Genomic DNA, 24,429 nt, shown 5'->3' with positions numbered 1-24,429 from the left:
GAGAATATAGCCACTATGGAAAACATTATGGAAGCTTCTAAAAAAATGAAAAATAGAACTACTATATGATCCAGGAATTCCACTTTTGAGTATTCATTTGAAGGAAGTAAAAACACTAACTCTAAAAGATATATACACCCTCATGTTCATTGCAGTGTTATTTACAATAGGCAAGATATAGAAGCAACTTAAGTGTTCATCAATAGTATAATATATATATACATAATATTTTTAAGCCATAAAAAATGAGGAAATCCTGTCATTTCTGACAATATGGAGAGCAATATGCCAAGTGAAATAAGTCAGACTGAGAAAGACATTTGTCCATTTGATCTCACTATGTATCCAAAAACAAACAAACAAACAAAACAAACAAACAAAACAAATTCATAGATATAGAGAACAGATTGGTAATTGTCAGAGGCAGAGAGTGGGCCAAATAAGTGAAGGAAGTCAAAAGGTAAAAACTTCCAGTTATAAAATAAATGTCACGGGGATGTGATGTACAAGATGGTGACTATAGCTAACAATACTGTCTTACATATTCGAAAGTCATTAAAAGATTTTAAAAGTTCTCATCACAAGAAAAAAATCTGCATATGGTAACAGATGTAGGCTAGATTCATTGTGATGATCGTTTTGCAATGTATACAAATGTCAAATCATTATGTTGCACACCTGAAACTAAAATAATGTTGTATGACAATTATACCTCAATTAAAAAATGCAATGACCCTTACCCCCCAAAAAAAGATCACTGAGATTTTTCCCAGCTTGCTCCAGGTTGTTCAGATGCCAGCCCCTTAATTTCTAAATTACTCCTGGGTGTCGTTAGCTGAATTCACCCTCTAATGAAATAACATGTAAAGAGTGTATGAACAACAAGAAGGTGAGCACTAAATATTGAGTTCCCTAAAGCATAAGTCAGAAAAATAATACTGCCTAGAATAGTTAGCTTCAGCAGGATATAGCACTGAAGGGCACTACATAGGCTGAATAAGTTTTAAAGAAGAGGTCTTCAAAATTGGGAGGTGAGGGCAACAGAGACAGACTTTGAAGTGCATTCTTTGAAAACTCCAAGTAGACTCGGCTTTCTCTTTCTGCAGCCTCCTTTCAGGATAATAAATTGGAAAGACCACTGCCCTGATAAGTCCAGAATCTTGGAGTTAGTGGTTCCTTCAGTAGCTACCTGAGTGGGCCCAATGCAACACTTTCATCTTTGCAAACCTCAGCACTTGCATCTGTAAAAGGAGAGTGGTTAAGAGTCTCTCTCAGGACTCTTTTAGCTCTTTGAATCAATTAAGTCTACCCCTATAGGAATACCCCTATAGTGTCTAAGAGTTTCATTATTAGTTAAACTTGGTGACAACTTCTTAGACACTGCTAAGTAGAGGGAAGAACAGGAGTGGGAGGTAAGGCCAAATGGTTCAGAAAGGATGCTTTTGGTATTTTAGGACATAAGCAGGGGCTGTCATTGACAATCATGATTATTGGTTGGTGACTATACATGCACTTTTGGGATCAAGGTGACTGGCAGATTGACATCCAGTTAAAGGAAAAGAGGGAAAAATAATCTACCCACAGTAGATGAGGCCCTGAGAAGAAGGGAGGGATTGGAGAAGCTGACAGACTATAAGAGCTCATAAAGATGTAGAGTAGTCAAAAGAGCTAAATCATTCATTCCTTTCTTCATTTGTTCTTCCAACAGATATTTATTTAGTCCTTCTGTGTGAAAATAATTTTTAAAATGCTGAAAACATGTTTCTATTTGAATTTGATTTACAGTTTAAAATATGGTTTTATAAGTTTCATCTGATATCAACTCTATGGGATATATTTGGCAGGTTATTATTCCTGCTTAAGAAGAAAGCCAAGCTCAGAGAGGTTAAGTTTAATGAATATCACAGTTAATTCACTGAAAAGTCAAGACTGAAATTCAAATTTTCTCATTCCTCCTCTTATGTTCTTCTTATTAAATCATGGATACAACCACCCACTCCTGCAAGTTCCTGCTTTTACATGGTCAGGTGGATGGCCTTAGGCCCCGCAAGGCCAATGGCCCTGTTGGGGCTGAAAGTGGCCACCCCATAGGATGCTTCAATGGCATACTGATTCCTTTGAATTAAAGTTACCCAAGAAACAGCCAACAAAAGAGGAATACTCTTCCTCTCCATCTCCCTGAAAACAGAAAATAAATCTCTCATGTGAAAGTTACCCTGCATCTGCAGGTAAAAGGATACCCTTATCACCAGAAAAGGGAATTAGGGCTGAAAATTTATAAACAAATCATGTTACTTCTACCAAAACAAAAAACAAAAAAACAAGTGGAATTCCCATTATGGCACAGTGGAATCTGACTAGGAACCATGAGGTTGGGGGTTCGATCCCTGGCCTCGCTCAGTGGGTTAGGGATCTGGCATTGCCGTGAGCTGTGGTGTAGGTCAAAAACACGGCTCGGATCTAGCAGTTGCGGTGGCTGTAGTGTAGGCCGGTGACTACAGCTCTGATTAGACCCCTAGCCTGGGAACCTCCATATGCCATGGGTACGGCCCTAAAGAGACCAAAAAAAAAAAAAAAAAAAAAAATCATGTGACTTCTTTAATTTACTACACAAAAGCCAAACTCTGCTTAGATCTTCACTAAATGAAAACCTAAAACCTCAGTATCTTTGTCCTATCAATTCCTCACAAATGTATTATTTCTTTGTCCAAAAAAGTGTAAATGCTGCCGACTTTGGCCACGTCTTACATCCAATTTCTATGAGGCCTCTGGATGCATGAATTAAAATTGTTTATTTTTCCTCCTGTTAATGTCTGGTGTCAATTTTATTATTATTCTAGCCACAAGAACTCAATAGAAGTAGGGGAAAATTTCCCCTCCCTGATACCCCTTTTCCTTCATTCGGCTACTTGAGAATGAGGAACAAAATACAAGTACTATCAGAGTTTAAACTTTGCCCAATAGGAAGTTGGGATGTACATTTTCTTCCCAACAGGAAACATATGGTATCCCTGAACTATAAAAATGCTGATAAAGAAGCTGAAGGTGGGCTCCTGGTTCTGACATTAGTTTTATATTAACTTCTCTAGACCTCAGGCCTACATGTGCAAACAGGTGACAATATCTTCCCAATACAATGTAGAGTTTATTTTCTAGTATCAAAGTAACTAGAATATGAAGAAACTCCTTGAAAAGAAAAAGTAAGCCTATAACTGTGTGGTGTGGCTATTATGGTTGTTAAATGTGTGGTTGCTAGAATAGATAATAGCCAATGCTGACTTGACATCAGGCTTGGAGAGCCAGAAAATTCTGAGGAGAGGGACTGGATACAATTCTTAAACAAAAGAACAAAATCCATAAGCAGCTCAATGCTTGGAAAATAAGGAACAGTTGGTCTCACAGCTTGGCCAAGCAGGAGGGTTGGCATAGATCCTCAAATAATCCTGCTGGTGAACCAAGTGGGACACACCAGGGGCTGGACATTAGCCTTCTCTGGATGGCAAGAAGCAGGGGAGATTGTGACCACCTGTTTTGTTCAGGATGTCATTGTAACTCCTGCAGATTTTCCTGCAAAGGCAACAGAGTCCAAATCAGGTCCTTCGCACAATCACAAAGCAAAAAGCCTTTGTTTCCCCCATTTCTTCTTCAATCTGATCATTTCCTCATCTCACCTTCCAGTAGCCTCCAACAACTTCCACCATGATTCTTGTGGCCCTTGAAGCCAGTCTGTGGAGACAATGCCCGGTGGCCCAGATTCACTGAAATTACATTGCCCTTTCTTGTCCTGCTCTCAGCAAGTTCTCAGTTGGAAATCAGAGCAAATAAGTAGCTCACACTGAAGAGCCTGTGAAAGGTGACCAAAGTTCAAAGTAACTCCTCTCAGGAATACTAGCATGTTAATAATAGGCTCTTAAATAATTTTCCAAAAAGAAAGAAATAAAGAATGCCAAATGGATTATCAACAAGAAAATCAATGGCATTACAAGACAGATATCTTAAGGCTAAATAGTGGAAGAATTCTCTCCACTCTCCAACAAAAACCCTGCATTTCTTAGTACTGATAAAGTTCCCCTTAAAAAGTGAAATCCGGAGTTCCTGTGGTGGCGCAGTGGTTAACGAATCCGACTAGGAACCATGAGGTGGCGGGTTCGGTCCCTGCCCTTGCTCAGTGGGTTAACGATCTGGCGTTGCCGTGAGCTGTGGTGTAGGTTGCAGACTCGGCTCGGATCCCGCGTTGCTGTGGCTCTGGTGTAGGCCAGCGGCTACAGCTCTGATTCGACCCCTAGCCTGGGAACCTCCATATGCCGCAGGAGCGGCCCAAAGAAATAGCAAAAAGACAAAAAAAATAATAATAATAATAATAAAAAATAAATAAAAAGTGAAATACTTGCACAACAACAAAAAAAACAAATATGGAACATATATAACAAAACATTAGATTTGTCAATTCCAAATGATGAGTACATAGAGGTTGTAATTCTCTGTTGTTGGGGTTTTTTCCATTGAAAAATAAGCAAAACAGGCTCTGGAAACATCAAATATGTGGTGTCTGTATATCAACTCCAGAGACGAGCTCTGATTGGTCTTGCTTGGATCATCTGTCTTCCTCTTAGCGTGTTGGGTTATATGATTGAGAGTTTCACTGTATGGCAGTCATGGTAATGTCCTGCTCTGATATATAATGTTAGTAAAACAAGGGGCTCTATGGTTGATGTCTGAGAAGGCTCAGCGTAGCTCTTGTAACAACTCTGAATGAGCATCTAGATTATTTATGTTTAAAAAATTCAAAACCAAGACCTGGTGTCTTTATCTCAACTCTTAGGGGCTTCACTGACCCTAAGAAATATAGATCCTGTTCTAAAGATTCTTCTTTTTTTTTTTTTTTTTTTTTGTCTTTTGTCTTTTTCTTGTTGTTGTTGTTGTTGTTGCTACTTCTTGGGCCGCGGCTCCCGCTGCATATGGAGGTTCCCAGGCTAGGGGTTGAATCGGAGCTGTAGCCACCGGCCTACGCCAGAGCCACAGCAACACGGGATCCGAGCCGCGTCTGCAACCTACACCACAGCTCACAGCAATGCCGGATCGTTAACCCACTGAGCAAGGGCAGGGACCGAACCCGCAACCTCATGGTTCCTAGTCGGATTCGTTAACCACTGCGCCACGATGGGAACTCCTAAATTTTTTTTCTTTTGTCTTTTGTTGTTGTTGTTGTTGTTGTTGCTATTTCTTTGTTCTAAAGATTCTTGAGGGCTTGAAACATGCCTAGTTGCTCTGGACCTTGGCAGTTGTTCAGCATCCTCTCCACAGAGTGAATAATACTTGTAAGACACCCAAAGATTCAGCCTGTAGGGGGCATGCATTTTCTTCTGCATACCTTACATCTCTTCCTTGGGTGAATCATTTCATCTCCATTCCATCTGGTTCTAGTCTGAATCAGTTCAGATCCTCCCAGAAGTAGACATCACGTTGGGATTGGAAAGCAAGAAATTTACTGGAGGAAACACCATGCAAAAATGATGAAGGAGAGATTGAAGGAGAGAGTAGAAATAGGGAGAAACTTCATTCAGCCCATGGTGCTGGCTTGACATCTATAAAAGGAGGAATGGAAGTAAAAATTGGGTAGTGCAATTTTGAGAGTCTCAGCCAGGCCAATGTGGGGTGGAGGGAGTGGTCCCTGAACTCATTAAAGCCCATTAGAGAAATCCCTCATCAGACAGAAATGAGGTCTGGTTTGAGGATTCCCACTGTGCTTGGTCATTGGCTGGGAGCAACTCAATGAAAATGTGCCCTGCTGTGATCCAAAGGTGTGGCAACTAGAGGCAGTCAATAAACACTGCTCCACACAGAAAGTTCTAGACAGGAGACATCAGAGCAGGACATCACCATGACTGTCATACAGTGAGACTCTCAATCATATAACCCAACACGCTAAGAGGAAGACAGATGATTCAAGCAAGACCAATCAGAGCTCATCTCTGGAGTTGATATACAGACACCAGAAGCTCTTTTTTCCCCCTGGAGAATCTAAAGTAGGTGAATACAGATTTGCCAACTTTCCTTGGCACATATGGGAAGCCAAACTGCATCAATGAGAAAATTAAATCAAACTGCAGAAGGAAGCAAGGTTCAAACTAGGGAGCCCTGAAGCCTGGCCCCATTAAATGTCTTCCTTTCCTTTTCCCTTTTTTTCTTCCCCCTTTTTTGCCATCCTGTGGCATATGGAGTTCCCAGGCCAGGGTTCATCAGAGCCACACTAGTGACCTAAGCCACAGCAAAATTCACAACTAAAGGCTGAGCAATCTTCACTCAAATGGACCGGAAACCTTAAAAAAGACATCCTACTCCAGAAGACAAAGAGGAAGCCACATCAAGAGGTAGGAGGGGTGATTTCACGATACAAACAACCCCATACCTCCTGGGTGGGAAGCCCCACAGACTGAAAACTAACTGGTTCACAGAGACTCACCTACAGGAGTGAGAGTTCTGAGCCCCACATCAAACCCTCACGTGTGGGGATCTGGCACTGGGAGAAAGAGCCCCTGGAGCATCTGGTATTGAAGGCTACTGGGGCTCCTGCACAGGAGCTCCACAGGACTGAGGGAAACAGAGATCCCATTCTTAAAAGGTGCACACAGACTTTCACGTGCACTGGGTCCTACGGCAAAGCAAAGTCTCCATAGGAATCTGGGTCAAACCTGACTGCAGTTCTTGGAACACATCCTGGGAAAACAGGGGTGAATGTGGCTGTTGTGAGGGAAGGACATTGGAAGCAAAGCTCTCTGGAATATTTAGCAGCTGCCTTTCTCTGGAGGTGGCCATTTTGGGAAAATCTGGCCCTACCGTCAGTGCTGAGAAGCCCCAGGGCAAACAACAATCCAGGTGGGATCACAGCCCCACCCCTCAGTAAATAGGCTACCTAAAGACCCCTCAGGCACAGAGCTGCCTCTAATCCCATCCAGAGACAAAGCCCCACCCATCAGAGGGATTAGAATCAGCTTCACCTACCAGTGTGCAGGCATCAGTCCCTCCCATCAGGAAGCCTACAGCAAGCCTCCCCATACCGACTTCAGCCACAAGGGGGGCAGACACCAGAAGTAAGAGAGGCTACAACTCTACTATCTGAAAAAAGTCACCACACCAAAAACCTATCAAAATGAAAAGACAGAGAACTATAACTCATATGAGGAAGGAAAGAAAAACCCCAGAAAAATCACCTAAGTGATGAGGAGATTCTCAGCATCCAGGAAAAAGACTTTAGACTGTTGATGCTGAAGATGAGGCAAGACATTGCAACTAAACTGGAGGCAAAGATGGATAACTTACAGGAAACACTGACCAAAGAGATACAAGATATAAAACCTAATCAAGAAAAGATTAAAAAATGCAATAACTGAAATAAAAAATTCACTAGAAGCAGCTAACATCAAAATACAGGAGGCAGAAGAACTAATAAGCGAGGTGGAGGACAGATTAGTAGAAATTATGGATGCAGAACAGAAAAGAGAAAAAAGATTGAAAACAAATGAAGAGAGTCTCAGAGAACTCTGGGACAATGTTAAATGCAACCAACATCCGTATACTAGGGGTGCCAGAAGGAGAAGAGAGAGAGAAGGGGACAGGAAGCACATTCCAAGAGATAATAGCCAAAAATTTCCCTAACATGGGAAAGGAACCACCCACCCAAATCCATGAAGCCTAACGAGTACCATATAAAATAAACCCAAGGAGGAACACCCTGAGGTGCATATTAATCGAACTAACCAAAATTAAACACAAAGAGAAAATCTTGAAAGCAGCTAGGGAAATGAAACAAGTAACACACAAGGGAACCCCAATAAGGTTATTGGCAGATTTTTCAGCAGAAACTCTGCAAGCCAGAAGGGAGTGGCATGATATACTTAACATGATGAAAGGAAAAAACCTACAACCAAAATTACTCTACCCAGCAAGGCTCTCATTTAGATTTGAAGGAGATATAAAAACCTTCACAGACAAGCAAAAGCTGAGAGAATTCAGCAACACTAAACCAGTCTTACAACAAATACTAAAGGAACTTCTCTAGGAAGAAAGGAAAAGATAGCAACAGGAAACAAAAATGCCACAAATGACAAGGCTCACCAGTAAAGGTATATATAGAGTAAAGATACGAAATCATCCATGCACAATTATACCACTAAAATCAGAAGTCATCAGAAGAGGTGGGTACAAATGCAGGACACTGGAGATGAACTTGCAATTAAGAGAACAACAACTTAAAACAATCTCATATACATGTAGACTCATATCAAAATTTCAGAATAACTGCAAACCAAAAATCTACAATTGATACACAAAGAAAAATCAACTCAAATACAACCCTAAAGATAGTCATCAAACCACAAGAGGAGAGAACAAGAGAAGAAAGGAAGAAAAAAGACCAACAAAAACAAATCCAAAGCAATTAATAAAATGGCAATAAGAACATACATATCAATAATTACCTTAAATGGTAATGGACTGAACACCCCAACCAAAAGACACAGGCTGGCTGAATGGATACAAAAACAAGACCCATATATATGCTGTCTTCAAGAGACCCACTTCATTTCTAGGGACACCTACAAATTGAAAGTGAGAGGATGGAAGAAAATATTTCATGCAAATGGGGATCAAAAGAAAGCTGGAGTAGCAATACTCACATCAGACAAAATAGACTTTAAAATGAACAGTATTTTAAGGGACAAAGAAGGTCATTACATAATGATCAAAGAATCAATCCAAGAAGAAGATATAACAATTTTAAATATCTACACACCCAACCTAGGCTCACCACAATGTATAAGGCAACTGCTAACAACCTTGAAAGGACAAATCAACAATAACACAATCATAGTGGGGGACTTTAACACCCCACTTATAGCAATGGACAGATCAACCAGACAGAAAATCAATAAGGAAACACAGGCCCTGAATGATGCATTAAACCAGATAGACTTAACAGATATTTATAGGACATTCCATCCAAAAGCAACAGAATACACATTCTTCTCAAGTGCACATGGAACATTCTCTCAGATTGATCACATCCTGGTCTACAAATCCAACCTCAGTAACTTTAAGTATAATATGTAGGAGTTTCTGTTGTGGCTCAATGGTTAATGAAGCTGACTAGTATCCACTAGGACTCAGGTTGAACCCTGACCCCGCTCAGTGGCTTAAGGATCTAGTGAGAGGTGTGGTATAGGTCACAGATGCGGCTTGGATCCCATGTTGCTGTGGCTGTGGTGTAAGCCAGCAGCTACAGCTCTGATTCAACCCCTAGCCTGAGAAACTCCATATGCAGCTAGTGCAGCCTTAAAATGACAAAAGACAAAACAAAAAGTATAATATGTCATCTTACTTGTGTACCAAACATTGGTTAAACCCCTAAAGAAAAAGTGTTTTTTAAGAAGCCTAAGTTAGGAGTTCCCGTCGTGGCGCAGTGGTTAACGAATCCGACTAGGAACCATGAGGTTGCGGGTTCGGTCCCTGGCCTTGCTCAGTGGGTTAACAATCCGGCGTTGCCCTGAGCTGTGGTGTAGGTTGCAGACTCGGCTCGTATCCTGCTTTGCTGTGGCTCTGGTGTAGGCCAGTGACTACAGCTCCGATTCGACCCCTAGCCTGGGAACCTCTATATGCCGCGGGAGCGGCCCAAAGAAATAGCAAAAAAAAAGACCAAAAAAAAAAAAAAAAAAAGAAGCCTAAGTTACCTTGTCTCTCCTAATCCTGGTGTTATGTAATTATCAAAACAAGAACAAGTTACCACTCTCTGAAACAAGACCCAAGTACAAAAGAAATAGTGCATGACTCCATCAACACAAGTCACTACTCCATTATGTCATCTGATGGGAATCCATTCCTTCCCTTCACAGCTTAGCACTGGAGAGGGAGTGAGAGGGATTCCAGACTGAGCCATGCCATCATAGAGAGCAGCACCAATCAGGAATAAAGATTGCTAGTTTTTATTATAAGCTGCTCTGATACACAATGGCCATCGGTTTTCTATAACACGATATGAAAAATTCATTAAACACTTTATCATTCAAAATATTAGTAGAAGAAAGTGAAATGCACTCTTTGGTCTTGGAGGTGAAGGCAAGATGACGAAGGGAACATCATCGTTTGAAAAGCATCGGAATAAGACGCACACGTTGTACTGCAGCTGTGGCTCTAAGGCCTACCATCTCCAGAAGTTGACCTGTGGCAAATCTGGCTACCCTGCCAAGAGAAAGAGAAAGTATAACTGGAGTGCAAAAGCTAAAAGACTAAATACCACAGGGACTGGTCAAATGAGGCATCTAAAAATAGTATGTATCTAAGATTCAGCCATAGATTCTGTGAAGGAATACCACCGAAACCCAAGAAGGTGGCTGTTATAGCATCCAAGTTCATATTAAGGATTTCAGCAGTCACACGATAAAAGTTCTGGCTTTTAAAAATAAATAAAATAAATAATAATAAAAGAATGTTGAATGCAAAATTACAGTATCCTTTCAATTAAGTAAAATTAATAGAAAAAAATATGAGTTAAAGATGACCATGTCTAGGTTTGGGGGCATGGGGTTTAAGACAACATGGCATGGACCAAAATGAAGGGGACTGTGACCAAAAGTCTAAGCAAGATGAGTGATGAGATAATGGAAAATGGTCTGAGGACAGATACTAAGCTCAGGGCCAATTATTGCAAGACAAAGGGGACTAGATGTAACAGACAGACCAAGGAAGGACTGGGGAGACCAAGAGGTCAAATTCCTAGAAGGAGGATTCATGTTATAAGGAAAAATAGTTCAAGCTTCCAATACAATAAAAATTCTATGAAGAATTTTTTTCTTTTGTAAGGATGGAATAGAAGGCATTGTAAAATATGACAGTACTAAGAACTCCTGATTCTTTTACTAACCAGTTTGTTGACTCTAGACAAGACATTTCACCTTTCTGGGCCACAGTAATATAATAACAGGAATGGTCTATACAAGTTAACATATGTGTATGAATACCTTTTTGGGTTCAGGTATTTCATTCAGTGGTGAAAATAAACAAAAATCTAGATTTAGGGTAGTGATTTTTAAACATGTGATGAGTACTATGCTATTTTAGTTTGGTTCATCCTAATTTTTTAAATGCCATCATTAAATTGATTTCATGCCTAACTAAAGGGTTGTGATCAATGGTTTGAAAAACATAATTCTAGAAGATAACCTCCAAGATTCTTTCAGCCTTTTAATTAATGATTCCATCACTCTTAAGATATCTGTAATTTCTCAAGCTTCACCAAGAAAATGATCATCTACCATGTTTAACATTAGGTCCCTTGTAATCAAGTAAACTGTTAAACCAACCTTCCAAATCCAGAAAAAAATGCACAAATGGAGTAGTCTTGGCCATGACACATTACATTACTTCTAACACATCCTATCTACTAACTTCCATGAGATTCCTGATGTTGAGTAGCTTCAAAATGTCTTTGCCCTTCTTCTCAAGTTGTATGCTTTTTTTTTTTTTTTTGCTGTCAGACAAAATCCACTTTCCCTCAATACTTTGACTTTACAGAACAAATCATTGTCCATGACAGAAGGTACATTCAAGTACAACATATTGACCAGGTATTTCCAGGAGGGCTCCGAAAGGAATTTCCTCACTTGTTATTTTGCCCCTGGTAGGCTAGGTTTTATCTAAGAACAGAGTGTTTGCACCAAAAGCACTCTTCCTACAAAGGAAAGTTATTTTTGAAATAGAGCTTATCACTAAAATTAAAAAGAATTTTTTTTTTAATGGGGAGTTCCTCTTATAGCTCAGCAGGTTAAGAACCCAATTAGTATCCATGAGGATGCAGATTCGATCCCTGGCCTTGCTCAGTGGCTTAAGGATATAGCTACAGTGTAGGTCACACACAGATGTATTCAGATCTCATGTTGCTATGGCTGTTGGCTGTGGCCAGCAGTTGCAGCTCTGATTCAACCCCTAGCCCGGTAACTTCATATGCCACAATTAGTATCCATGAGGATGCAGATTCGATCCCTGGCCTTGCTCAGTGGCTTAAGGATCTAGCTACAGTGTAGGTCACACACAGATGTATTCAGATCTCATGTTGCTATGGCTGTTGGCTGTGGCCAGCAGTTGCAGCTCTGATTCAACCCCTAGCCCGGTAACTTCATATGCCACAGGGACAGCACCAAGTCAAAAAAAAAAAAAAAAGAAAAAGAAAAAAAAGAAAGAAAAAGAAAAGTACTTTCTAATAAAGTAATGCTTTTTCTGTTTTCATGAAGAGAAAATTGGGCCAAAGGTGATCCTTCATTTTTGTGTCTAGTTAGTTGCTTATCAGTTTTCCAAGAGAAGAAGGAAATATCTAAAAGTAGAGAATGCAAGGAATTTTTCAAATGTGTGTTATTAGGAATGTAATTCTTGCTCAGGACCAAGATTCCATAACTCCTTCCCTTCCTTAATTAGCCAGTGAGGTCTGGTGGAAATGCCATAGAATCAGAAACAGGATGTAAGAATTTCAGTCTGGCCTCTCTTATGCTCAGGCTGATACAAATAATGACCAAAAATCTACCCTTCCCTCCAAGGAATTTACAAAATATGCAACATGAACTAATAACAGATCATAATTAGGTAGAGCAAAGGGTTTATGTAAAATTTTCCTAATAAATATGAAACCTCTACCACCTAGGAACACCACAAATGTCAGGTCCCTCTTGCCACACCAGTCACACAGGTAGCCTGTCAACTAACAGAGAAGTAGATGATGGTGGAGGCCAGCGAGATGTGAAAGCATCATTTTGATGGCTTGAGTTGATCCCAGGTGGGTGGGTGTGGTTTCTAGAATCCATGAGGAGGGGACTCTGGTGATTATCTCATTATAGAAATGGTGAAAAAAAATTCCATTTACGTAAAATATAATGGTTTGACTCCCACATTGGCTTTCTAACTCTGATCTTGGCCAGGTTCCATTTTGTATGAATCTAAGTCCCCTTATGTATTAAAAAAAAAGGCCAAAATTTCCTGCCCTACATATATAATCTACATGTTTTATAAGAAAATACAGCTAAGGTAGAAGAATTTTATGAAATTTATATTGTCTTAGAAACAAAAATTAGTAGTATTCATTCCACAAACATGTATTAAAAGGCTGGGCTAGGGTCTGGGATTCTGAGTAGCCTAACAGCTTCCTTCCAACTCCTTGCAATGAAGTTAAATGGTAGGAGAGAGCTAGGTGAGGGTTCACAAAAAAAGTGATATAGAAAGAGCATGTGTAAAATAAAAGTAGCTCACCAAACACAGAATACAGCAGGGTTGAGGGAGGCACAACTAGAAGAGAGATTCAAGGGAAAAGGAGAAATAACATCAGCAAAGATCTGTTGTTTGTTGAGTTTGATCAGGTGTGTATGACTTGAACTGAGGAACCACGATAAATGTGATTAGGTTCTACCCCTCTAGATAGATAAGGTCAATGCCATGTGGTACATCTCATGGTACATCATGAGGGGGTGCTAGTGAGGAGCCAATCAATGCATAAAAATTAGCCAGGTGACTTGGGAGGTACTGATCACACCTTAGACCAGGAAACCAGCTTGCATGAGTGCAGGAGGATATGTGAAGTCATGTAGCATGCACGAAGAAAAAATTGCCAGTTTGGGGAGAAACAAAGAGCCTAGCCTATCTATTTTATATTAGCGGTGATGGAAAATAAAAAATGGTCTGTGCATGGCTTTCAGTAGACAGGTAATGAGCTTATTCTTTATTCTATGTTTGGTGGAGCACAGAATACTCTCCTGAGCATAGAAATAATAGTCTGCTATTAAATAGGAAGAATAATTCTGGCAGCAATGAGCTAGATATACAAAGGTAGAAAAGAACCAGAGGCAGAGAAGACTGGTTAGTAGGCTGCAAAAATACACCAGGCCCAAAATGACAATGGCCCAGACTAGAAGAGCGGCAGGGTAAAATCAGACATATCTCGGAGTTCCCATCATGGTGCAGTGGTTAACGAATCCGACTAGGAATCATAGGTTGCCGATTCGGTCCCTGCCCTTGCTCAGTGGGTTAACGATCCTGTGTTGCCGTGAGCTGTGGTGTAGGTTGCAGATGTGGTTATGATCCCATGTTGCTGTGGCTGTGGCGTAGGCCGGTGGCTATAGCTCCAATTGGACCCCTAACCTGGGAACCTCCATATGCTGCGAGAGTGGCCCTAGAAAAGGCAAAAAGACAAAAAATTTAAAAATTAAAAATAAATAAAAATCAGACATATCTCATCTTTCAGATGTAGGTGGAGTTACTTTCATAGTATCAATTTAAGGTACTAACCAAGATGAATTTATTTCATTTCAAAATTATGATACCAGGCAATTTTCTGCTGTTAATTCTTCAGCATACTTTAAAAAGATCAGCAACAGAACTGGGGGCCCAATCCTGAGCTGGACCAATGAAGAAACTGAGGCTATAAAATAGAGAGGACTGTCCTATATCAACCAGTCTTGGCAGATTAAGGAGAACAGCTTCATTCTTGTGACTCTAGTGCACCTCTTGTCACATCATCCATCATCACCCAGAGAGACTAAGATTCAGAGTAAAGGCGTGTTCCTGACAGAGATGGTGGAAGCTCTCAGTTCTTGGCTGGTTGCTCAAAGTGAAAGGCACAATCCTTCATCCTTCATGTTCGGTCCTCCCACCTCACACATTCACTGACAAATGTTCACTGAGCCCTGCTAAGAAACAGTCCTGCTGCTTGATGCTGGAAATGCAGAGACAATAAATCCCAGGACTGTGACAGGTCTAAAATGAGTTTTTTATCAAGGTGGGCAGCACTTTGCTAAGGTGGATAGCATGGACCCACTGGCTAGTGGAGTATGGGAATTACTTTTGCTCTCTTTAAGTCTGGAATGCCATCCATGGCACCAATGCCCACTTCATGTGTTCACTGAGGTGGAAATATTGATTTGAATCTCAGTTTCCCTTTATAGCCTACCTCATTAACTTCTCATCCTAGAAGCCATGCCACGTCCCTGAAATCTTTAGCCGCTGACTGGGATATTGTTTGAACCAGACAGCCCACTGTGGGTCTGACTTCCAGGATCCCTTCAGAGATGCTCACTGCTGTGTCTCACCCATATCAGAATCTTGGATTCTATTTGAATTAAATCTCAATTTGCCATACATTTATATCTAAGAATTTTCACTACAGGCCTTGTCCTAAGGGGGTCAGCTTGGTCAGATCTCTAAGCCCTAATATGGTCTGATCCAAGGTACTCATCTTCACATTCTCTGAGCTGCAATCCCAGAAATGCCTTATAGCAAAACCACCTAAGACAGGACTAAAACAGCAAGTACGGAAGACAGCATTTCCTAGGAAACACAGAATAAAATGTGGTTCCCCCACGCTATAGCAACACAGTGCTAGGAAACAGAAGAACATAAAGGGCAGGAGCTATACAGAGTGTTCAGCCCTGAGAAAAGCCAAATCAAGATATGTAGTTTGGACACTGCTTCATTTTACCCAAAGCATATTTAATCTGGGCTCAGCTGTCCCAGTTAAACTGTTTGGGTTATTTATATGGAAGTATTTTCCACCTGCAGCCACCAGATTTATTTGTGTTCCAACCTATGACTATGGTTCTTAGAGCCAGATGTAAAGTAAAAGAGAAATAAACCATCCAGAACCATCAAACAGGGCTCCTCCCTCCTCTAATGAGCCACCACAGCCAAATAAATGATGCTTTCTGATAATGCATGGCATATTGCCGTAGCCATGGAAACACACTTAGCAACAAAGAAACCTTGACCTTTCCCCATCTGTTTAGAATCTTCACAATGACACATTAATTTCAACATGTGAAAACAAAAAAGGGGCATAAATGTTACATTTTCTGTAATTTCCAGGCAGCAACCATCCCAGTGTGGATACAATTCATGATACAGTTAGCTTAAGCTCAACACCCTGAGGTGGAACCTGGGTGACATTTTACTGGCATTAAGCAAGATGACTCAAATATAGGCTGCAGTTTACCTAGAGACTCCAGGAAGAGCTCCAAAGTTGGACCAGAGATGGACAGCTATAAGAACAAACACTAGCCTGGGTAAATATTCCCAAGAAACAATAATGGAGATCTCCAGAAACTAATATTCTGTGAGAACTAAAGCTTTCTCTCCATACAGCTATTGTTAGCAGCCGAAGACTGAAGACAATTGAAACAGATTCAGTGCAATTCTATTCAATCCAATAAACATTTAAGGAAGCTGTCTCTGTTTTCACTGACAGATAAAAACTGAGTATAGAAGAAATATACAACACAGGTTCTATCTCTAAAATAGAACTTTTTTATTATAAAAACTCAGTGAACAGCACAATAGATGTTGTAGAAGTAATAAGGGAATGTCTAGGCATAAGGTGTCATTTGAGCTAAATTTGAAGATATGAGAACATTTTTCAACGAGCTCAGTATCATATGAGTACAGAGATGAGTCAAAAATATCTTTAACATTTTAATGACGAACCAGCAGGATGGCAAAGCTAATTTGAAGGAGAAGTTGAGAAATTGATACGTGTCAGAGGAAAAAAAGAATAAAATTGCAAACTTAGATTGAAAACTGGTTAATGTCCTACAGAACAATAAAACCATAGCCCTTGGAGGTATCTTTTCAATCCAATACAAATCATTTGCAACATATAAATCTTCCATAATTTAGTATCCAATTTTATAGAATGTGAGCCCTAATCAAATAATACCTAATAAGCCAAATAAGGTTACTTTTCTTCAGAGTGTGAGATGACCCTGGGGTGGATTTGTTATAAAATATTCCAGTCTAGTTTTGAAAGGGTATGCAGGATTCTTTCTGCCTCATTTCCAAATTTTGGATAATTCTCCTTAACAAAGTCAGAATATAAGTAGAGAGAAACAATGGAAACAAACATCATTAAAACAGAAAGAGTTGTGATTACAGGGTCATCCACTCAATTGCACTATTTGTAGAGAAACAACACTCTCAGCTATGGACTGAATAAGGGAAAACATTTTCAAGCTGAAAAATATAGGATTGAGCATATAATCTTTACAGGATTAGAAATATGTTGAGAAAACATTTTTTTCCATTTGTTAAAATCTTTGTGGGTAAGTTTCAAACTGACTAGTATGTGGTAGGAAATTACTTTTGAGAATTACTGATCACATAGAGAAAAATAATCAAGCGCTACATACAAAAAAAAAAAAAAAAAAGAGCTTGACTTATTTGGTCCTGCTTCCCTTAGAGAAATATTAATTGCCCAATATTTACTATCTTTAATTAAGAGCTAGCTAACATATTCAATAGAACCAATATGTGCTGAAAATATATATGATCCTTAAATGTCATGTTTATGCAAAGTGGAATGGAAGAAAGGGACAGAAAGCTCTGAAAAGGGGTGAGAAATGAAAAAGAGAGTGGAAACAAAAAACTTGAGTAAATTACCAGACAGGAACCAAAGAAACAAAACCAAAGGCTAAGAAGAACAGGGAAGGGGAGAGTTGAGACAGAGGAAATCAGGAAAAGTCCCAAACAAGGAGGAGTGACTTGGAGAAGAGATTTGCAAAGAGATGGGGATAAAGGAGCAAAGTAGGATGGTGCAGGCAAAGAGAAGACCGTTGAGAATTAAATCAAGTTGAAATCACCATTTGATGATTCACTTGCTCTGTGGATTTCTTCACTGCAGTGGTAAGTTCCTGACCATCATTCAGAGTTCTTTGTTACTCTATTCCTTAACCCAAGAGGGGAGAAATTGTACTCTGCTGCATGAGGGAATACCACACTCACTGCCTGGATGAACTCCAAGTGGAGTCCAAGACTGATTCTCTGAGATAAGCAGTTTCTGCTCCCAGTGAAACTTAGCAGCTGAGAAGAGGTGGCCACATGGCAGACATGGCCATGCTTTCACCCAACAATGTGACCTAAGCAAAGCCCCAGGCCCCTGGCCATCTTCTTCTGCAGCAATAGTAATGTGCCCGTGTATTGCAAATGAGGAATAATGGTTGAGTAAAATCATAGAAAAGAACAAGTTGCCAGGGTTTGGCAGCTGCTGGTCCCCAGGGCCCTAGGCAGTGCAGCTGCTATGGGGGTAGAGCAGGTTAGGGCCGTGCCCTCCAGGAGGCAGGATCCTCTGATGACTCTCACTCCAAAGCCCCCTCTATTCTCCTGCCTCCCTGATTAAACTTCCCATCTTCCCCTGGGTTCTAAGCACAACCGAAGAGGTTAATGCAAGTTAGAGAGTGGCTACTTGAAGTTTTCTGCTTTTAATTTCTGTTTAATGACAGATTGGCCAGGGCACTATCACATTGTCTTACTTAACAGCCTTTCCCAGACAATAACTTTGCTTAGAACCAACCTTGGCCCACAAACCCTACAATTAAGCTATTGTTTGTCCTCGCAAGCTTGACAGAAACAGGAGTTTGAAGAGGGCCAAGAGGAGCCCAGATTTATTAAAGTAATAAATAACCTGGAAGTCCCCACCAAGCTGCTGCCTCCCCCTTCTTATTTACTTCCTTTTTGTGCCCTCTGAGATGGGGGACTTAATTGCTTGGAAAGAAAGTTGCCTAAGAACTACATAGCACTCTTATCCCAGAAACAATAAAATAAAGCTGGGAGGCTCTAGGGCTATAGCTTAATAACAGCTCTGCTGCTGGTTGGGCTGGGCTTCCTGGCAAGCGCTCACTCACTCCATGTTTCTAGAAGAGCGACATTCACTCCCGCAATAAATGTGCGCAGTGAGGCAGATAGCCATCTTCGCTGGTCAGAGGGAGGCCCTCTAAGGTGAGGTTCTTATTCAACTTGCCATTTGTCCCACTTCCATTTTATTTTAAATTATAAACGTTTTTTAAAAAAATCATTTGGCAATTATTAACTGTAAAAATCCCTGGATGTTATTCTGTACTTAACATTTTTAAATGTCATTTTTTCTCATATATTCTGTCTCATTTGATCATGAATTTTTAAATTATTATCACATAATATATTTACATGATTTAGTAAAATTTAGCCAGAATTCATCTTTCTGGAATATTCTTGTATCCAAAGTATTAAATTATATAAAGCACTAGGTAAGCAAAGTATTTTTGTAAAAAGTCAAAATATATGTCATATCTACATATACATGTCCATACTCACTTCATTTTACATGCAATTCTCACAAATGTCTTTATGTGCTTTCTCAGTTCCCGATCTAGAAAACAGAGCCTTCCTGTAACTGAGCAGGGCCCTATGGGGCATTCTTGTTCTTAGGAAATTGGCCTCATTCAGCCTCCATAGCCTTTCCTGAGTTCCTAGGGACAGGTTTAGACAGTTGCTGATCAGGGAAGGAAAGGGATGCAAAAACAAGGGAGAAACAGTCAAGAAACGTTAGTACAGCCTTAGGATCCTGGTTCCCTCTTAAGGGATACACACAATGATGTAGGCATCTAATACACCTAAGAGAAAAGTTATATTCCTTATGCTTCTTTTAGAAATGAATACTTCAAAACTGAACAGCTTAGAGTCCTTACTTGTCCTTCTCCCTGTCTTAATTGCACCCTAAACACAATTACCCTTTAAGTTTAAGATTAGGCATAATTGCCTATTAAAGATTATTAGCACATGATGTTTTTCAGGAACTTTCCTAGTTTGTTCTAATCTCTTATCAATATCCCCTTTTTGCAAGTACTGCTATTTTAGGCAACAACCCAGAACGCCACCATCATGATCATGCCAAGATCTCCAGATATCAGGTTTGATGACTAAGAGTCCCCCAAAGAAAGAAGAATGCAGGTCTGCCCCAATCCTATTCCTAGCTGAAAACCTGTTTTTCTCCTTTTTGCTATAAAACTCCCCACAATTCTTCCCAATGGATGGCACAGGCTTTAAAGCATCCTTTGCTTTAAAAAAAAAAAAAAAAGTATCTTTTTCTCTTTCACCCAAAACTCTGTCTCCACATTTCTATTTGGCACCAGTGGACAAAGGCTGAGTTTAGGCCACATTCTTATAGGTTCATTTTTAGAAATAAGACACTCGTCATCTTACTTCTTTGTCCAAATTGATGTTTTGAATTTACATAACAAAATTCACCATTTTAAAGTGAACGGTTTAGGTGATGGGGGAGGGATGGACTGGGGGTTTTGGATTGGCATATGCACACTGTGGTATACAGAATGATTGGCCAATAGGGACCTGCTGTATAGCACAGGGAAATCTACCCAATATTCTGTGATTATCTATATGGGAAAAGAATCTGAAAAAGAATGGGTGTTTGTATATGTATAACTGAATCACTTTGTTGTACAGCAGAAATTATCACAAAATTGTAAATCAACTATACTTCAATAAAACTTTAAAAAATAAAAAAAATTAAATAAAGTGAACCTATTCATAATGCTGTACAACCACCACTTCTATCTAGTTCCAGAACATTTTCATCATCCAAAATAAAATGCCATACATTAAGAAATTACTCCTCAATACTCTCTACCCCCAGCCCCTGGCAACCATCAATCTACTCTATATCTGTTTCTATGGATTTACTGATGGATTTACCAATGGATTTACTATGGATTTACCAAGATGTCTCTATAGATTTACTGATTCTATATATGTCACATAATATGTGACCTTTTGTGTCTGGCTTGTTTTACTTAGATTAATATTTATGAGGTTAATCTGAATTGCTGTGTATATCAGTACTTCTTTCCCTTTTAAGGGCTGAATAATATTCCACTGTATAGATATACAAAATTTTGTTTATCCATTGATGGCCATAGAATGTTTTCAGTTTTTTGACTACTGTGAAATAGTGTTGTTATGAATATTTATGTTTAAGTATTTGTTTGAGCACCTGTTTTGAATTCTTTGGATTAAATTGATAGATCATATGGTAATATTACATTTAACTTTTTGAGGAACCAACAAGCTGCTTTCCATAATAGCTGAATGATTTTGCTTTCCCATCAGTAATGTGTGAGGATTTTTTTTTTTTTTTTTTTTTTTTTTTTGTCTTTTTGCTATTTCTTGGGCCTCTCCTGCGGCATAGGTTCCCAGGCTAGGGGTCTAATCAGAGCTGTAGCCACCGGCCTACGCCAGAGCCACAGCAACGCGGGATCTGAGCCACGTCTGCAACCTACACCACAGCTCACCGCAACGCTGGATCATTAACTCACTGAGCAAGCGCAGGGACTGAACCCGCAACCTCATGGTTCCTAGTCGGATTCGTTAACCACTGCACCACGACGGGAACTCCCCTGTGTGAGGACTTTAATTTCTTTAATTTTATTTCACACATTATTCTCTACATATGTGCATGTACTTTCCCAGGTCCTAGTCTAGAAATCAGTAATCCTTCTTGTAGGCTCACTACCAGGGGCTAGTCACTTCTCTTTCTACTTATCTTGTCCAAGTTAAGCTTGTTTCCAGAAATGCACCTAGTATCAGTGTATCCATTTACAGCAGCTCATAGTTTTGCCCCAAAGCTGAAAACTTTCATTCTAACTTAGGCAAAGTTGCTGTGAGGAAACTTTGATTTTTTTGAAATGTCAAACTCTAAAAAATATATTTTCAGTTATGCAAAGTCCCCAAAGTTTTCTCATACCTACTCCGACCTGGATTCCAGATAGGTTCATTCAAGGCTACCATTATTATGCCCTTATGGAAAATTGTACTGGAAGGTATTGAAATGAAATGAAAACAAATTAAAATAAAGAAAACAAAGCTGATTAAAAATCAAGGTAATTACTGGAATTGCCTTGTGGCCTAGTGGTTAAGAATCTGGCATTGCCGCTTTTGTGGCTCCAGTTAGATCCCTGGTCCAGGAACTTCAGTATGCTATAGGCAAGACCCCTCCCCCCCAAAAAAAATCCAGGTAATTACCAGCAATAATTTAAAAGATAAAAAGGAAGAAAAGGAACAGAGTATATTATAGGTATAATAATACAAATAGAATTATTAATTTAATAAAAAGTTATAATATAAACTTTTATTAGAAGGATGGGGAGAAGAAACCAAGGAGTTGATGGTACAAGAGAGGTAAATTATCATTACCTTAAAAGGAAGGAAACAGATACTGTCTATGACTGAAGGTTCAAAAGATAGAAATGTACATGAATGTCTCAGTTACTTATTGATGTTTAAAAAAAATCACTCCAAAACTTCACAGTTTAAAACAACAGCCATCATTTTATTATCTCTCACATATGCAGAGTTCATTCTGCCATTGGTTGGGACCTCAGCCTAGGCTGTTGGCTAGAACTGCCACACATGGCCTCTATATATGCTTTGAATTTCTTTGTGACATGGTGGCCTTGAATTTCTTAAGTTGTATCTCAGAGATCCAAATGCCCCAGGAGGCTGAAGTTGTTTTTTATGGCCTAGGTACAGAAGTCACATAGTGTCACCTCCACCACGGTCACAGGAATGCTCTGATTCAAGGGGAGAAAATGTAGACACTACCTCTCATTGGGGGAATGTCAATGTTCCATTGCAATAAAAAAAATACATGAGTTGAAGATCTTATTAAGAACTTCTTGAAAAATATAATTTATCACATATATTATTACCAAAATGTTAATGCTAGAAGGAAACTAAGAGTCTTTAGCATTGACTGAGGCAAGCTTTGGAAACTATTTTATTTCTCAAAATAGTTGCATATGTCACTTCAAAGAAATTTTTAAGATTGTTTTAAAAAGTAAGATGCTGATACCCCTCTCTCAATGGATATATAAGCCCCTGGTGCTCCAGAAACATATAGTGCTTTATGTCACAGCCATCAGAGCTCTGTATCTCATTGATTACTCTGAATAGACAACACAGCTCAAATACCACAGACGTAAGTCAGCCTCAATTATTTGGACTGGTCTTCATATATGACAGTAAGGATTCTCCATTCAATAGCATGTATATCAACCACAAAATGCCCTGAGCCCCTAGTATGTGGATAACACTGTGTCAGGCATACAAAGAGTCAGTGATTAAATCCCATGACCAATATAAGTCTAGTTATAACAATTCCAAAAAGCTATCTTAGGAATGCTGTTCTTTGGGATATTTCCAAAAAAAAAAAAAAAAATAGCAAACATTTGAATCCTTGAACCAAAGGAAACATAAATTGATACTCAAGAATCATTTCATTATTCAAATTTTTTTCTTTGTTGTTTTCCATTTTTTCAAACTATTTATTCTGAGATCATTGTGCCTCACCAGGGTAAAATATTGAGTGCAATGGCTGCAGTGGGAATTAGGAGAGTTTTGAGATGCCTACTTAAAGTCTGAAATCAAAGCCAATATAATTAGCGGTTTTTATCATGTCCTGCCAATATCTTTTTAGTCTATTAAGTAGAAACACCTAATTATAACTTGCAATTCCTTTCTTTTGGAATGTTTCCTTTCATCTTTGCTCCCCCCAACGCAGTTGGTATAAATTATAAGGCGTCAATGCATTTCAACATCTTCCAAGTTTACAGATGTTGCATATTAGAGGGAGGCCCCAAATGCCTATATTGTACCAAAAAGTCTAAAAAGCTTCACTCCCCAACTATGTTCATAAGGAATCACCCAGGGCAACTATCTCTGAATTAAGATCACAAAGTGCAAGTGGCTGCAATGCACTACATTGTTGAAACTGGAAGGGAATTGTGAAAGGTTGCAATGGAGAAAATATTTTCTTCTTTCTTATATAACCCTTGTTCAGAGACAGGGTGAAGATGTCCACACCCTCCCTTCTACATCATATCATGATATCAACATTTCTTGGAATTATATAAGTGAGATCTTTGCCTTCTTACAAGCTACTCCAGGGTTAGTGCAAAAGGAGTTGTGGTTTGAGGATCAGAAAACAAGAGTTCCATTTTCAAAAAAGGAAGAGGAAATATGAAAACATAGACACTCTTTATCCCTAAATGACCTCAGTACTATCATTTCATATAACACTAAGTCATCTGATCCCTTAGAGTCTGACATTCCTAAATTATGACACGCGAAGAATAATATCTTCCTTGGTTATTTGACTGCTTTATATTTAATACTGTCACCTGTGCTGCTCAATTCTCTCTACATCTAAACATTCTTCTAATAATAAAGTCTCTGCATCTATGAACATAAAATTAACAATTCTGAGTGTTGAATGCATGTGACTTTTGTATGGAAGAAATACATAAAACTAAAAGAGTTTTTTCACAACAAGCCTATTCTTAAAGAATGACTAAAGTAACATCAAGTAGAAAGGAAGTGATAACAGAACAGAAAGAGACTTGAACTTAAGAAAGGAAGAAAAAAACAAAGGAATGGGTAAAAATAGGGGCAAATATAATACACTCTTCTTTCCCTTTTGAGTTTTTAAAAACTATATTTGATGGGATGAAGCAGAAATTATAACATCATCTGATGTGGTATTCAGTGTTAGTAGAGAAGATATTAAAGACATCTATGTTCTAA

At 39.3% G+C, this 24,429-nt stretch overlaps 1 pseudogene; it reads left to right on the top strand.

Annotated features, from left to right (window-relative positions):
- The first annotated feature begins 10,115 nt into the window (after positions 1-10,115).
- Positions 10,116-10,435, top strand: LOC106507640 (large ribosomal subunit protein eL37-like; annotated as a pseudogene).
- The last annotated feature ends 13,994 nt before the right edge of the window (positions 10,436-24,429 follow it).

This window comes from Sus scrofa, chromosome 6 (genome assembly GCF_054392235.1).
Source record: "Sus scrofa isolate SSC_HxYL_T2T_F1_AM1 chromosome 6, Sscrofa_HxYL_maternal_Yorkshire_Landrace_v2.0, whole genome shotgun sequence".
Taxonomy (NCBI): domain Eukaryota; kingdom Metazoa; phylum Chordata; class Mammalia; order Artiodactyla; family Suidae; genus Sus; species Sus scrofa.
This window is presented reverse-complemented; position numbering and strand designations above follow the sequence as displayed.